At 35.6% G+C, this 14,437-nt stretch overlaps 1 protein-coding gene and 1 long non-coding RNA gene across 4 annotated transcripts in view; one reads left to right on the forward strand and one right to left on the reverse strand.

The window, feature by feature from the left end:
- Positions 1-422: 422 nt before the first annotated feature.
- Positions 423-3,239, reverse strand: LOC137400007 (uncharacterized). Of its 2 annotated transcripts, XR_010979202.1 has the most exons (4): positions 2,959-3,239; positions 2,349-2,507; positions 1,467-1,561; positions 423-1,364 (listed from the first exon to the last, which is right to left on the reverse strand). It is a non-coding gene; the product is annotated as an uncharacterized lncRNA (long non-coding RNA). The 2 variants fall into 2 exon arrangements; XR_010979201.1 differs by lacking the exon at positions 1,467-1,561.
- Positions 3,240-12,117: 8,878 nt separating this feature from the next.
- LOC137399747 (ubiquinone biosynthesis O-methyltransferase, mitochondrial-like) overlaps positions 12,118-14,437 on the forward strand; it is a 50,486-nt gene continuing 48,166 nt past the window's right edge. Inside the window, exon 1 of one of the 2 annotated variants that reach the window (XM_068085964.1) lies at positions 12,118-12,162. The gene's annotated coding sequence lies outside the window, so the exon portion shown is untranslated. Of the gene's footprint in view, positions 12,163-12,523; positions 12,612-14,437 lie in introns of those variants that run through there. The other variant, XM_068085965.1, reaches the window with a different exon arrangement.

Consider the following 14,437-nt stretch of genomic DNA (forward strand, 5'->3'; position numbering starts at 1 on the left):
TTACGGTAGCATAACCGTAGATCTTGTTATATTACCAAACATACATCAATAGGCCCCCGTTAGCTAATATAAATTAAACTATGTATGTACTGTAGGCCATTGAACTTAAAACCCCTGGAATGGCAATCACGTGACGTTTATGTTGATAATAATACGTAAACGTATGCGCCATATTGGAGAGCTAATCGAATGCTAGTACCGTTTGTAAACAAACGGTGAAAAATGACAGAAATGTACATGTTGAATAGTTATTTTCCAGCTGGGTGTTAATGAAAGCTACTCCTACACAAAGTTTAGAGTGCCCTGATAGAAGAAAACCTATTTATAACATATGGAGTAGGATGTATCAAATGATAAGTAGATGTATAATAGATTTTCGTGGACCATGTTACTCATACAAACTGTTGTATTACAAATGCATAAACCCAGCAAATGATATATTCAGGCAAATAACAACTGTTCCATTATATTAAAATTTATATTACATATGCATAAATGCATATGGAAAAACTTAGCACATGAAGTATTTCGATAAAAACAACACATAGGTATGCTGTCAAAACAGAAACTGTTTTCAAGATTTAAGTGATAATAGCTTATGAATGTATGATATGTATAATACAGTATCTGTAAAAGATGGAATGAACTACTGCAACAACTAAACGGAAATTAAAAACCGTTGTAATAGAGAATAATCAAAATAATGCAAACAAGGAAATGCAGGAATTAGTGTAATCAGATGATTAAACTTATACATACACGTTACAGAAACTGTGTAAAAGGAGATTTGTATAGAAGTGGATATTGAGCCAAGGTGCATCAGTTTCTTAGAACTAAATTAGATTAGGAATAATAGCACAACAACAGCTGCAGATGAATATTACAGTGATTATATTGTTACTGGCCTTTAAAAAGTACTACTTTAGTATTGTATGCCACAAAGATGCACCTTGCAGTTTGAGTGCAGGATTTTAGCATAATGATGCTGTCGGAGATCATAAAACGACTGAATAAAGTTTTTCATCAATGACGCAGTGGTTGGATATGCCATCTGCCGTATCCGTAAGGTGTTTCCCAAAGCATAACAAATCACTAGACCTTACACTACTGATAAAATACACCACACAATGGAGTGGATCTGGCTTTGTATGAATACGAAAGTATTGATCTGCAACTAGCAGGATCCTGATGACATCGTCTGATGGACGCACCAATCCTCCATTGTTTTGTAGCTTGAGTAGAGTATAGAGATGTCGGTACTGGATATTTGACTTAGTGGTAACCAGCAACTGACGGCCAATGTCACGACAGCACTTTAGTTAGCTTTTGCACAATGTAGCCAGCTATATAGACTATACTGTTACCTATAACAGAAATTTGACATCTGAAATCATTGAGTTCCACAAACTGATCAACTTCTGGAGTAGCCAGTATGATGAGAATCTCGTTTTGAGCAGTAACATTACCTGTCTTACTAGCATCTGATTCTGCACCACATTTGATGATAAGTTTGCGAAGGTAGCCTTAAACTGAGTAACAGTAGGATTATTATTCCAACCCCCTAAACAAAAGCATCAATTATAACAATTACATAAAATCAACAAAATGAATGTCTTATTCACATAAACATAGTACCCTTAATAAACAACCATACAAGTAATAAAATAAATGAAAATAAAACCGCTCAAAATGCTACCATATCGCTATGTAAAATGAAAATGTAGCAATTTTCACTGGAAGTCATTCACACCCATCTTAGGCATAAAGCTTAATGGTTGACTTGCAACAAAATTCACATTACCGTTATTCGATATGAAAAGATTCACCATGTTTTACCCTGTTGTGTTGTAGGCAGGGTTGTTGAAAATCGATGATTTTTTTAAATCAAAAAAATCGATTTCTATTGTTTTATTTCATTTTTTTTTATTTAAATCAATTTTTTTGTTCCAAAAAGATGTTTTGTGTTCTAAATTGCAAGTTATTGCTATCAATTTGGAATTTATGATTTGCAGGAGTATTATGTAGTTTTATTACAACAACTAGGAAATGAAAAAAACATTTACACAGTTAACATTTGATAAAAAGGACAGCATAATTTATGCGTTGGACATTAAATCCCAGAAACAAAGATGAAGAATCACAGAGAACAGATCACACAACTGCTAAGCTGCAGACATATTCATAGGCACTTGCTGTGGCAGCTGTCACTGTTTTGCGTGCTGTTTGAGGCTTCTAAATTTTTTTTAGATATAGCTACTTTAAGTTGAGCAACCTTGCAGCACTGTGCTTGACAATATGGTTTTAAATTTAATCATTGAAAAGTATCATTCAACATTGAAAAATATTACCTTTAAATGGCTTCAGTCGAACGTTTTAACCTGCTGTTAAAACATGGATCATTGAAATGTTCGTTGCAGATAAGTGCTCAAGGATCAGGCTTATTCACTCTTCTGCGGTTGCGATACCATTGTAAATAACGAGAGTTCTCAGTTGCTTTGTTTGGAAATCTAAAAATTAAAATGAAACTGTAGTAGTTAGTTAGCAACAGTAGTAATAACAATAGTATTATTACTCTTATCTCCTTACTGCTAGCTAGATCCAGGTACAACAATAAATAATATTATAAGCACGACAAACACTTCCTTCAAATATAAATATTTAGAAATAACCTAATGGGTTGTAGTTCCAAAATATTAATATAAAAAAATTCAAAATTTAAATAATAAAAAACCTTCGTTCTGAAGGAAGAACATTTCACTCACTAGCTTATAAATTTATCTAATCACCGACAAAATACAGTCAAACTCGTACACTCAGTAGTGACACTGATCGACTCTCACTCACCCAGTGACTAGTGTAGTAGAACTAACTAGTGGCAGTACTAACTAGTAGTAGCACAACTATTAGTAGTCGTAGACTTGAGCAATAGTAACAGAACTAGTAGTAGAAGTGACTCACTTGTGAAATGTCATGCCTTTTCCTTTAAAAGTCCATTCTTGCGGTTTTTGCAGTTCATGGAATAGCAATAGCACTGTGCACCTACACCCTTATCTCTCGTACATAAATTATTAGTAGCAATCTCAGTAGTCTGTTCCTTTGATTGAGCGGTGTATTCGTGACCTTCCATAGCTGTTAAATCTGAAATTAGATTTCTTTCTCACATTGAACACAATGAAATTAACTTGAACATTAACTGATAATGGCGTCGACCGGATTTCCGTACTCGCGAATGACCTCTTGCCATTCCAGGGGTTTTAAGTTCAATGCTGTAGGCACTGTAAATCTAGAGCTAATGGCGAATTAGAGTGTCCCGAGTTTGCAACTCGAGTTTGTAAATATAGCTGAGTTCATTAAAAACCCACGCCGAGTTCTTTCAACAGCAACTCGAGTTCAACAACTCGGCTCGAGAACGCGGAACGCGAGGCACTGTGGGGGCGCTGTAAGGCGCCATCATTCAACTTAAAACCCCTGGAATGACAATCACGTGACTTTCACATTGACAGTGATACGTAATGCATGCGCCATATTGGAGAGCTAATCGTATACTAGTTCCGTTTGTAAACAAGCAGTGAAAAATGAGAGGAAACTGGAAACATACATGTTGAATAATTATTTTCCAACTGGGTGTTAACAAAAACTCCTCCAACACAAGGTTTAAAGTGCCCTGATAGAAGAAAACCTAGTTATAACATATGGAGTGGGATATAACAATTATATACAGCCCTCATAGGCTGTATATCATTTGATTTAATAAGTGATAAATAGATGTAAAATAGTTTTTCGTGGACCATATTATTCATACAAACTGTTGTATTACAGATGCATAAACCCAGCAAATGATACATTCAAGCAAATAATAACTGTTCCATTATATTAAAAACTATATTACATATGCATAAACCATAATGGAAAAACTTAGCACATGAAGTATTTCGATAAAAACAACACATATGCTGCCAAAACAGAAACCGTTTTTAAGATTCAAGTGATAATAGCTCATGAATGTATGATATGTATAATGCAGTATCTGTAAAAGATGGAATAAACTACTGCAACAATTAAACGGAAACTAAAAACAGTTGTAATAGATGATAATCAAAATAATGCAAGCAAGGAAATGCAGGAATTAGTGTAATCAGATGATTAAACTTATACATACATGTTACAGTAACTGTGTAAGCGGAGAGTTGTATACCACTGAATATTGAGCCAAAGTGCATCAGAGTTTCTTAGAACTAAATCAAGTTAGAAATACCAGCACAACAGCTACAGATGAATATTACAGTGATTACATTGTTACTGGCCTTTAAAAAGTACTACTTTAGTATTTTATGCCGCAAAGATGCACCTTTCAGTTTGAATGTACAATTTTAGCATAATGATGCTGTCGGAGATCATAAAACGACTGAATAAGGTTTTTTATCAATGACGCAGTGGTTGGATATGCCATCTGCTGTGCTCGTAAGGTGTTTCCCAAGGCATAGCACATTGCACAAGTATCGGCCTGCAACAAACAGGCTCCTGATGACACCCTCTGATGAACGCACCAATCCTCCATTGTTTTGTAGCTCGAGTAAAGTATACAGATGTCGGTACGGGATACTTGACTTAGTGGTAACCAGCGACTGACGGCCAATGTCACGACAGCACTGTAGTTAGCTTTTGCATAATGTAGCCAGCTATATAGACTATACTGTTACCTATAACAGAAATTTTACATCTGAAATCATTATGAGCTTCACAAACTGATCAACTTCTGGAGTAGCCTGTATGATGAGAGTCCCATTTTGAGCAGTAACATTACCTGTCTTACCAGCATCTGATTTTGCACCACATTTGCTGATAAGTTTGCGAAAGGTAGCTTTAAACTGAGTAGCAGTAGGATTATTGCTCAAACCACCTAAACAAAAGCATCAATTATAACAATTACATAAAATCAACAAAAATGAATGTCTTATTCACATAAACATAGTACCCTTAAGATACAACAATACAACTAATAAAATAAGCGAGAATAAAACAGGTCAAAATGCTACCATATCGCTATGTAAAATGAAAATGTGGCAACTTTCACTGGAAGTCATTCACACACATCTTAGGCATAAAGCTAAATGGAAATTTCTTAATCAAGCATGAATCAAAAATGGATTGCATCCATGAGATTAATTCAATAGAAATGACAACAAAGAAATTGCAGAAATACGGCAAAGATGTACTAACCATTGCCACAGATGCATAACTAGAGAAATTCACATCAACATCTTCTAAGCTGCAAACATATTCATAAGCACTTGCTGTGGCAGCTGTCACTGTATTGCGTGCTGTTTGAGGTTTCTGAGTTTTTTTAGATATATTTTCTATTTTATTTAGATACTTTAAGTTGAACAACCTTGCAGCAATGTGCTTGACAATATTGTTTTGAATTCAATCATTGAAAAGCACCATTCAACATTGAAAAATATTACCTTTAAATGACTTCAGTCGAACATTTTAACCTGTTCTGTCAAAACATGGATCATTGAAATGTTCGTTGCAGATAAGTGCCCAAGGATCAGGCTTATTCACTCTTCTGTGGTTGCGATACCATTGTAAATAACTAGAGTTCTCAGTTGCTTTGTTTGGAAATCTAAAAATTAAAATTAAACTGTAGTAGTTAGTTAGCAACAGTAGTAATAACAATAGTATTATTACTCTTATCTCCTTACTGCTAGCTATATCCAGGTACAACAATAAATAATATTATAGGCACTACAAACATTTTTTTCAAATATAAATATTTGAAAAATTAAATTTCTAGTACTAGAAATTCCACTGTCATCAGCCCACGACCAAAGTGATATTGGAAAAAAAGAAAGGGTACTGATGGTTGAGAAATGCAATATTAGCAGTCAAATGGCACTGCAGTGCGATAGGATAACTGCAATGGTAGCTGTAATGTACTGGGTGTGGGTGTTATTAAATACAACAAATAGCAATAATGAAAGGAAAAGATTATATGTTTATATCTCTCCCCTGCAATAGGAGAAATGCAATATTGGCCAATATTAGAAGTAAAATGCACTGATATTATAAGAATAACCAATATAATTAATATAGTAATAATATAAAACCAATGCACAATTTTGTTTACATTTCAAAACATCATAGCTAACAATATCACGAAGTTGTGATATTTGTATAGATTTTTAGAAATTCTGTACTACGTAGTCATTGTTCTGTAGTCATCCAAACTTATAATTAATTATTGTAATAATCTCATAAGAACCGCTAGAAAAAATATCATCGTCATTTTCTTTACTTACACTGCGTTGGACATCAGTTAGAATACCAAAGTACTCAAAATTGTCTAAAATGTCAGTTACTTTGAAATCGGCAAAAATGAAACGATTTCAGTACTCCTAATTTAATTACAGAAACTTCGGCAATTCGACAATGCTATAGACTGGTGAAACGTGCACATTATTTTTTTCGTGAAATGCGCACGACTTAATCGTTCTATTCTCTGTCGCTCGGTGTTTTAATTTCCGGTCTTAACTTTGATAAAAGTGAGGCTTAGCAAGTTTTAATAACGATTTTCGGCCAAATAAATCTGTCTATTTATGTATAATCCGATCAGATGGGTTAGTTTTAGGAATTTGCGGTAATCTTTCAAAGGCTTGGTAACATATTCAAATAGGTTTATATGCGTTTTGTATCATTATTATACTTAAACCACATTACTGAAAAATAGTTAAATTTGTTGATAGGATTTCGTTACAAGGGTTTGGTGACGGCCGTTAATGGATAATTTTTCGGAAGTTGTGTGCACATGTGCATTTATCATAAATCTCCCAAACCAATCGCTTCGCTCGTGTTTGGTCGTGGAAAAATTCCAAATTTATATAATAAAAAACCTTCGTTCTGAAAGAAAAAAAATTTCACTCACTGGTGTAGAATGTATTGCCTATTGCCTATGTAGAATGTACAGCCTATTGCAATGCTTACATTACGTCATGCTTGATGCAATGACTTTGTGTTAGATATTCACTTGCGTTTTGAATTTGAATGAACTGAGTGTTTGATAAACATACCACAACTAGCTTATAAATTTACCTAATCACAGACAACATACAGTCAAACTCGTACACTCAGTAGTGACACTGATCGTCTCTCACTCACCCAGTGACTAGTGTAGTAGAACTAACTAGTGGCAGTACTAACTAGTAGTAGCACAACTAGTAGTAGTAGACTTTAGCAATAGTAATAGAACTAGCAGTAGAAGTGACTCACTTGTGAAATGTCATGCCCTTTCCTTTAAAAGTCCATTCCTGCGCTTTTTGCAGTTCATAGAATAGCAATAGCACTGTGCACCTACACCATTCTGTCTCTTACATAAATTATTAGTAGTAATCTCAGTAGTCTGTTCCTTTGATTTAGCGGTGTATTCGTGATCTTCCATAGCTGTTAAAACTGAAATTAGATTTCTTTCTCACATTGAACACAAGGAAATTAACTCAAACGCTAACTGAACATGGCGTCGGCAGGATTTCCGCACTCGCGATTGACCTCTGCCATTCCAGGGCATTGAACTCAAAACCACTGGAATGGCAGAGGTCAATCGCGAGTGCGGAAATTCGCCCGATGCCATGTTCAGTTAGCGTTTGAGTTAATTTCATTGTGTTCAATGTGAGGAAGAAATCTAATTTCAGTTTTAACAGCTATGGAAGATCACGAATACACCGCTAAATCAAAAGAACAGACTACTGAGATTACTACTAATAATTTATGTAAGAGACAGAATGGTGTAGGTGCACAGTGCTATTGCTATTCTATGAACTGCAAAAAGCGCAGGAATGGACTTTTAAAGGAAAGGGCATGACATTTCACAAGTGAGTCACTTCTACTACTAGTTCTATTACTATTGCTAAAGTCTACGACTACTACTAGTTGTGCTACTACTAGTTAGTACTGCCACTAGTTAGTTCTACTACACTAGTCACTGGGTGAGTGAGAGTCAATCAGTGTCACTACTGAGTGCACGAGTTTGACTGTATGTTGTCTGTGATTAGATAAATTTATAAGCTAGTGAGTGAAATTTTTTTTCTTTCAGAACGAAGGTTTTCCCACGAGCAAACGAGCGGAGCGATGTGTGGGAGTTTTTATGATAAATGCATGTGCACACAACTTACGAAAATTATTCATCAACAATGAGACGAACCCTTGGCTAGAAATTTCATCAAGAAATTTAAGCATCGGAATGTAAAGTCGTTAAAGTATCATAACGATACAGAACACATTTAAACCTATTTAAATATGTTACCAAGTCTTTGTAAATTATCGGTATTATCTTTAAACTTACCCATCTGATCGGATTATACACAAATAGACAGATTTATTTGAACGAAAATTGCCACAAAAAGCTTGAAAAGCTCGGTTTAATAAAAGTTAAGACCGAAAATTGAAACGCCAATGAAGCCGTGCGGCCGATTGTAGAACTATTTAGTAGTGCGTATTTCACGAGAAAACCGTTCATTTTACCAGTCTATGGTGCTGTTTACTTGTAATCGAATTTATTCGAAGGTTTTTGTAATAAACGTAGACCGTTTGAGGCGTAGACCGATTTACAGGTACGAAATTGTGGTACACCGTTTATCAGCCTATGTTTTTTGTCCAATCACCGAAGGTTTCATTATTTAAAACGTTAGCCGAAATTCTTTACAACTTACGTACAAGCTAAGGCCAAACTACAACGCCCCTTCATGACGAGAACATTTTTTATTTTGCTACATTTTTATACGAGTGAATGCTCCTACCCGCTTTCTGTTAAAGATCGCGTATCAAAACCATTCTACATTCAACGCAACCAACTTTCAAACTGTGTATAGCTTGCCATTTTACTTCTAATTTTGCATTTCAGAGTTATAATAAACACATTTCTTTATTGTTGTTGAATTACATACATTACAGTAAATTAGGCCTACAGCTTTATAACACTTTTGTAACAGCTTTTATTTCGCTGCCGTTTGCAGAAATCTTCGAGACGCGTGAACGCTCATAGGTTTTCTATTATTGCTGTATTACTATATTAACAATATTGGTTATTTTAATAATATCAGTGCATTCTACTTATAATATTGGCCAACATTGCATTTCTCCTATTGCAAGGGAGAGATATAAACGTGTAATATTTTCCTTTCATTGTTGTTGTTTGTCATGACCAAACACTTTTTAAATAAATTTTCTAAAAACCTATATAAATACCACAACTTCTTGATATTGCTACCTATGACGTTTTGAAATGTAAACAAAATTGTGTATTGGTTTTCTATTATTACTATATTAATAAAATTGATTATTCTAAGAATATCAGTGCATTTTACTTCTAATATTGGCCAATATTGCATTTCTCCTGTTGCAGGGGGAAATATAAACATATTTTCCATTCATTATTGCTTATTGTTGTATATAATAACACCCACACCCAGTACATTACAGCTACCATTGCAGTTATCCTATTGCACTGCAGAGCCATTTGATTGCTAATATTGCATTTCTCAACCATTAGTACCCTTTATTTTTTTGCCAATATCTCTGGCCATCTTTTTGGTCGTGGGCTGTATGACAGTGGAATTTCTAGTTTATTATTTAAATTTGGAATTTTTTATTATATTTATATTTTGGAACTACAAACCATTAGGTTATTTCTAAATATTTATATTGGAAAAAAAGTTTGTAGTGCCTATAATATTATTTATTGTTGTACCTGGATATAGCTAGCAGTAAGGAGATAAGAGTAATAATACTATTGTTATTACTACTGTTGCTAACTAACTACTACAGTTTAATTTTAATTTTTAGATTTCCAAACAAAACAACTGAGAACTCTCGTTATTTACAACATGGTATCTCAACCGCAGAAGAGTGAATAAGCCTGATCCTTGGGCACTTATCTGCAATGAACATTTCATTGATCCATGTTTTGACAGAACAGGTTAAAATGTTCGACTGAAGTCATTTAAAGGTAATATTTTTCAATGTTGAATGGTGCTTTTCAATGATTGAATTCAAAACAACATTGTCAAGCACAGTGCTGCAAGGTTGTTAAACTTAAAGTAGATATATCTAAAAAAAACTCAGTAACCCCAAACAGCACGCAAAACAGTGACAGCTGCCACAGCAAGTGCTTATGAATATGTTTGCAGCTTAGAAGATGTTGATGTGAATTTCTCTAGTTATGCATCTGTGGCAATGGTTAGTACATCTTTGCAGTATTTCTGCAATTTGTTTGTTGTCATTTCTATTGAAATAATCTTATGGATGCAATCCATTTTTGAGTCATGCTTGATTAAGAAACTTTCATTAAGCTTTATGCCTAAGATGGGTGTGAATGATTTCCAGTGAAAATTGCCACATTTTCATTTTACATAGCGATATGGTAGCATTTTGACCTGTTTTATTCTCGCTTATTTTATTAGTTGTATTGTTGTATCATAAGGGTACTATTTTTATGTGAATAAGACATTCATTTTTGTTGATTTTATGTAATTGTTATAATTGATGCTTTTGTTTAGGTGGTTAGAACAATAAACCTACTGTTACTCAGTTTAAAGCTACCTTTCGCAAACTTATCAGCAAATGTGGTGCAAAATCAGATGCTGGTAAGACAGGTAATGTTACTGCTCAAAACAAGATTCTCATCATACAGGCTACTCCAGAAGTTGGTCAGTTTGTGGAGCTCATAATGATTTCAGATGTAAAATTTCTGTTATAGGTAACAGTATAGTCTATATAGCTGGCTACATTATGTAAAAGCTAACTAAAGTGCTGTCGGGACATTGGCCGTCAGTCGCTGGTTACCACTAAGTCAAGTATCCAGTACCGACATCTGTATACTTTACTCGAGCTACAAAACAATGGAGAATTGGTGCGTTCATCAGAGGGTGTCATCAGGATCCTGTTTGTTGCAGGCCGATGCTTGTGCGATGTGCTATGCCTTGGGAAACACCTTTACGGACACAGCAGATGGCATATCCAACCACTGCGTCATTGATGAAAAACCTTTTTCAGTCGTTTTATGATCTCCGACAGCATCATTATGCTAAAATCCTACATTCAAACTGCAAGGTGCATCTTTGTGGCATAAAATGCCAAAGTAGTACTTTTTAAAGGCCAGTAACAATGTAATCACTGTAATATTCATCTGTAGGTGTGGTTGTGCTGTTATTTCTAATCTGATTTAGTTCTAAGAAACTCTGATGCACCTTGGCTCAATATTCATTGGTATACAAATCTCCTTTTACACATTTTCTGTAAAATGTTCAAGTTTAATCATTTGATTATACTAATTCCTGCATTTCCTTGTTGGTATTATTTTGATTATCCTCTATTACAACTGTTTTTAGTTTCCGTTTAATTGTTGCAGTAGTTTATTCCATCTTTTACAGATACTGTATTATACATATCATACATTCATAAGCTATTATCACTTAAATCTTGAAAACGGCTTCTGTTTTGGCAGCATATGTGTTGTTTTTATCGAAATACTTCATGTGCCAAGTTTTTCCATTATGGTTTATGCATATGTAATATAAATTTTAATATAATGGAACAGCTGTGATTTGCTCGAATATATCATTTGCTGGGTTTATGCATCTGTAATACAACAGTTTGTATGACTAATATGGTCCACGAAAATCTATTTTACATCTACTTATCACTTATTAAATCAAATGATATACAGCCTATGAGGGCTGTATATAATTGTTATATCCCACTCCATATGTTATAAATAGGTTTTCTTCTATCAGGGCACTCTAAACCTTGTGTTGGAGGGGTTTTTGTTAACACCCAGCTGGAAAATAATTATTCAACATGTGTGTTTCCAGTTTCCCCTCATTTTTCACTGCTTGTTTACAAATGGAACTAGTATACGATTAGCTCTCCAATATGGCGCATGCATTACATATCACTATCAGTGTAAAAGTCGCGTGTTGCCATTCCAGTTCAATGTTCCAGGGGTTTTGAGTTCAACGCTTTCAAAGTTATCGCTAGCCTGTGTTTCGCTCTTGTTTGTCAATTATAAGTGACGAAGTTACCATTATTCTTTATGAACACCGGCTTATAAAAGAGCTATGGTTAGGGTAACTAAAAAGTTGCTGCTTTCTTCTCTTTGGGAAAGCCAAGGTATTAAAAGGAGAGAGAGAGCTTTTACGAGTCTCGACTTGTGATTCAGTTGATTTCTTTCACAGCACACTGTAACAGCTAATGTGCTCACTCTTTTTTGTTATTAATATACGTAGTTTTCTTAGGACGTGTGTCGACAGACCTGCCAACCCAAGAGTGGGGCAATGCGTGAGATTTGGTTTTGGGGCAATTGATGTATCAATGATAGCATATATAAAATTTTTGAAATTGGGGCAAAAATCTCACGCATTTTCATTTTTTCTTTGGGGTAATTGCGTGAGTCTCACGCCCAATGCGCGAGAGTTGGCAGGTATGTGTGTCGACATCGTGAGTTTATCTTTTATTGGTGGCAAGTGATTATTTATTAGATATATATTTGTTGTATTGGTCTGCACACGGTCGTCTGTTTGTGTACCGCTTGGTCTACTTTGCCACTCAAATAATCACAGGTATTACGGAGTCACTAACTAAAGCTCGTAGTACGCTAATACAGCCATATTTATTTAATCACACGCAAGGTCATCCAACTTGTAATAGATCCCACATAGTAGTGCTTGCAAGGGCCGTAAGTCGCTATATTAGCGAGAGGCCAGTGCAAAACGTCACTACAATTTCATTTTCTTTAGCTATATTTTTCATATGGAATTTTTTTGGTGCATCATTAAACGCCATTGACATAATTTCGATGTTTGTTCAATTTCGGTGTTCATTCAGTTTCTTGTCAGGTTCTAGAAAGAGAACTATTTTTTCATTGGAAAAAGAAGTGGCCCGACCCCCACTGTTTTGGTTTCATATATTTAATAAGTCAGCTGTCAGGTATTTATTAGGATTTATTGGCAAGGTACAAGAAACAATTAACAAGATACACATACGCCATAGAGCTCGTGCTAACACGTGACTGGAAGACGGAAACTGCTTATATAGCCTACTGCAATCTATAACATTTTCCTTCTAAACCTTACTGTTTAAACCATAAACAGTAGATTCAAAACTTGTAACATGTGATTGTCTTGACCACTCGATAAACAAAAAATAAAATACTACAACAAACTTACACGCACTACTACTAAAAAATTACAATATCTAAGTAAGACACGGGATCCCACCCAAGGCCCTGGAAAGACCACCCAAGAGCATGAGGTGTCAACCCCACCACAACCCTAGGAGCTGCTCATGAACACTCACCCTAGGAGCTGCTCATGAACACTCATACTGATCTAAATACGCAGGCCTCTTTAGTTCTCTGCCAAATCTAGACCGCGTTACCAACAGACTCAAAGCGGAGACAGTTGGCAGTGCACTCGCGACGCTAGCCGGCGGTTTATCAGAACCCCCTAGTACGCTCGCTCGCTCTCTGTTTTGATCCCCAGTATTGGCATTTCTTACAATCCCAGACCCATTCTTGCCCATAGGAAATTCTCTAGGATGAATTGGCTTGTTGACTTGACTACTTCGTATATCTACACCGTTACGTCTAAAGAGCATGTTTTTGTCTGTCTTTACTAAGTAAGATCTATCACTATATGTACCCTCAATCTCACCTTGTATCCATTTTTTTGGCAGTTCTGAAATACACTTGTTCATTTGATCTAAACCCTTCTTTCTCAGAGCCCGCCTTCCTATCATAGTAATACTTATCCTTTGCTTTACGTTCACCCAGTGGTAATCTGACCTCACTTTTAACTCGTAGGTCTGAACTTGGTACCTAACTACCGAGAGTGGCAGGCTGTCGCATAAAGAGCGCCCTTGCAACAATTGGGCAGAAGAAGGCAAGCCCTCTCCAATAGGGGTGTTGCGAAGGTGGGCTGGGTGTTGGGACAACCCAGTCCACACATCGGCCTATCATAGACTTCACCGTCCCAATAGTGCGCTCCACTTGGCCTTTTCCTGATGGGTGAAGCGGGGAACTAGTTACATGTTTGATACTTTTTGAATTACAATATTTTCTGAAATAAGAAGACGAGAACTGAGGACCATTATCCGATACCAGTACCTGTGAAGTCCCAAAATCAGAAAACACTTGTCGTAGTGCTTGTGCCACAGTTTTAGCAGTGGTAGTTTCCAATTCTTTCACTGCAGGCCATTTAGAAAGATAGTCTACTAACATAAGGTACTCCTTACCTTTGAAACTAAATAAATCGACACCCACTTTCTGAAATGGGAAATACGGGATTGATACTGAAAGCAGTGGTCCCTTCCTACCTTTTCTTTTCAATGTACGACAAGGCTCACAAGCCAGGCATTTATCCTTTATACGTCGTCTTAGGCCAGGCCA

Source organism: Watersipora subatra, chromosome 7 (assembly GCF_963576615.1).
Source record: "Watersipora subatra chromosome 7, tzWatSuba1.1, whole genome shotgun sequence".
NCBI classification, from domain to species: domain Eukaryota; kingdom Metazoa; phylum Bryozoa; class Gymnolaemata; order Cheilostomatida; family Watersiporidae; genus Watersipora; species Watersipora subatra.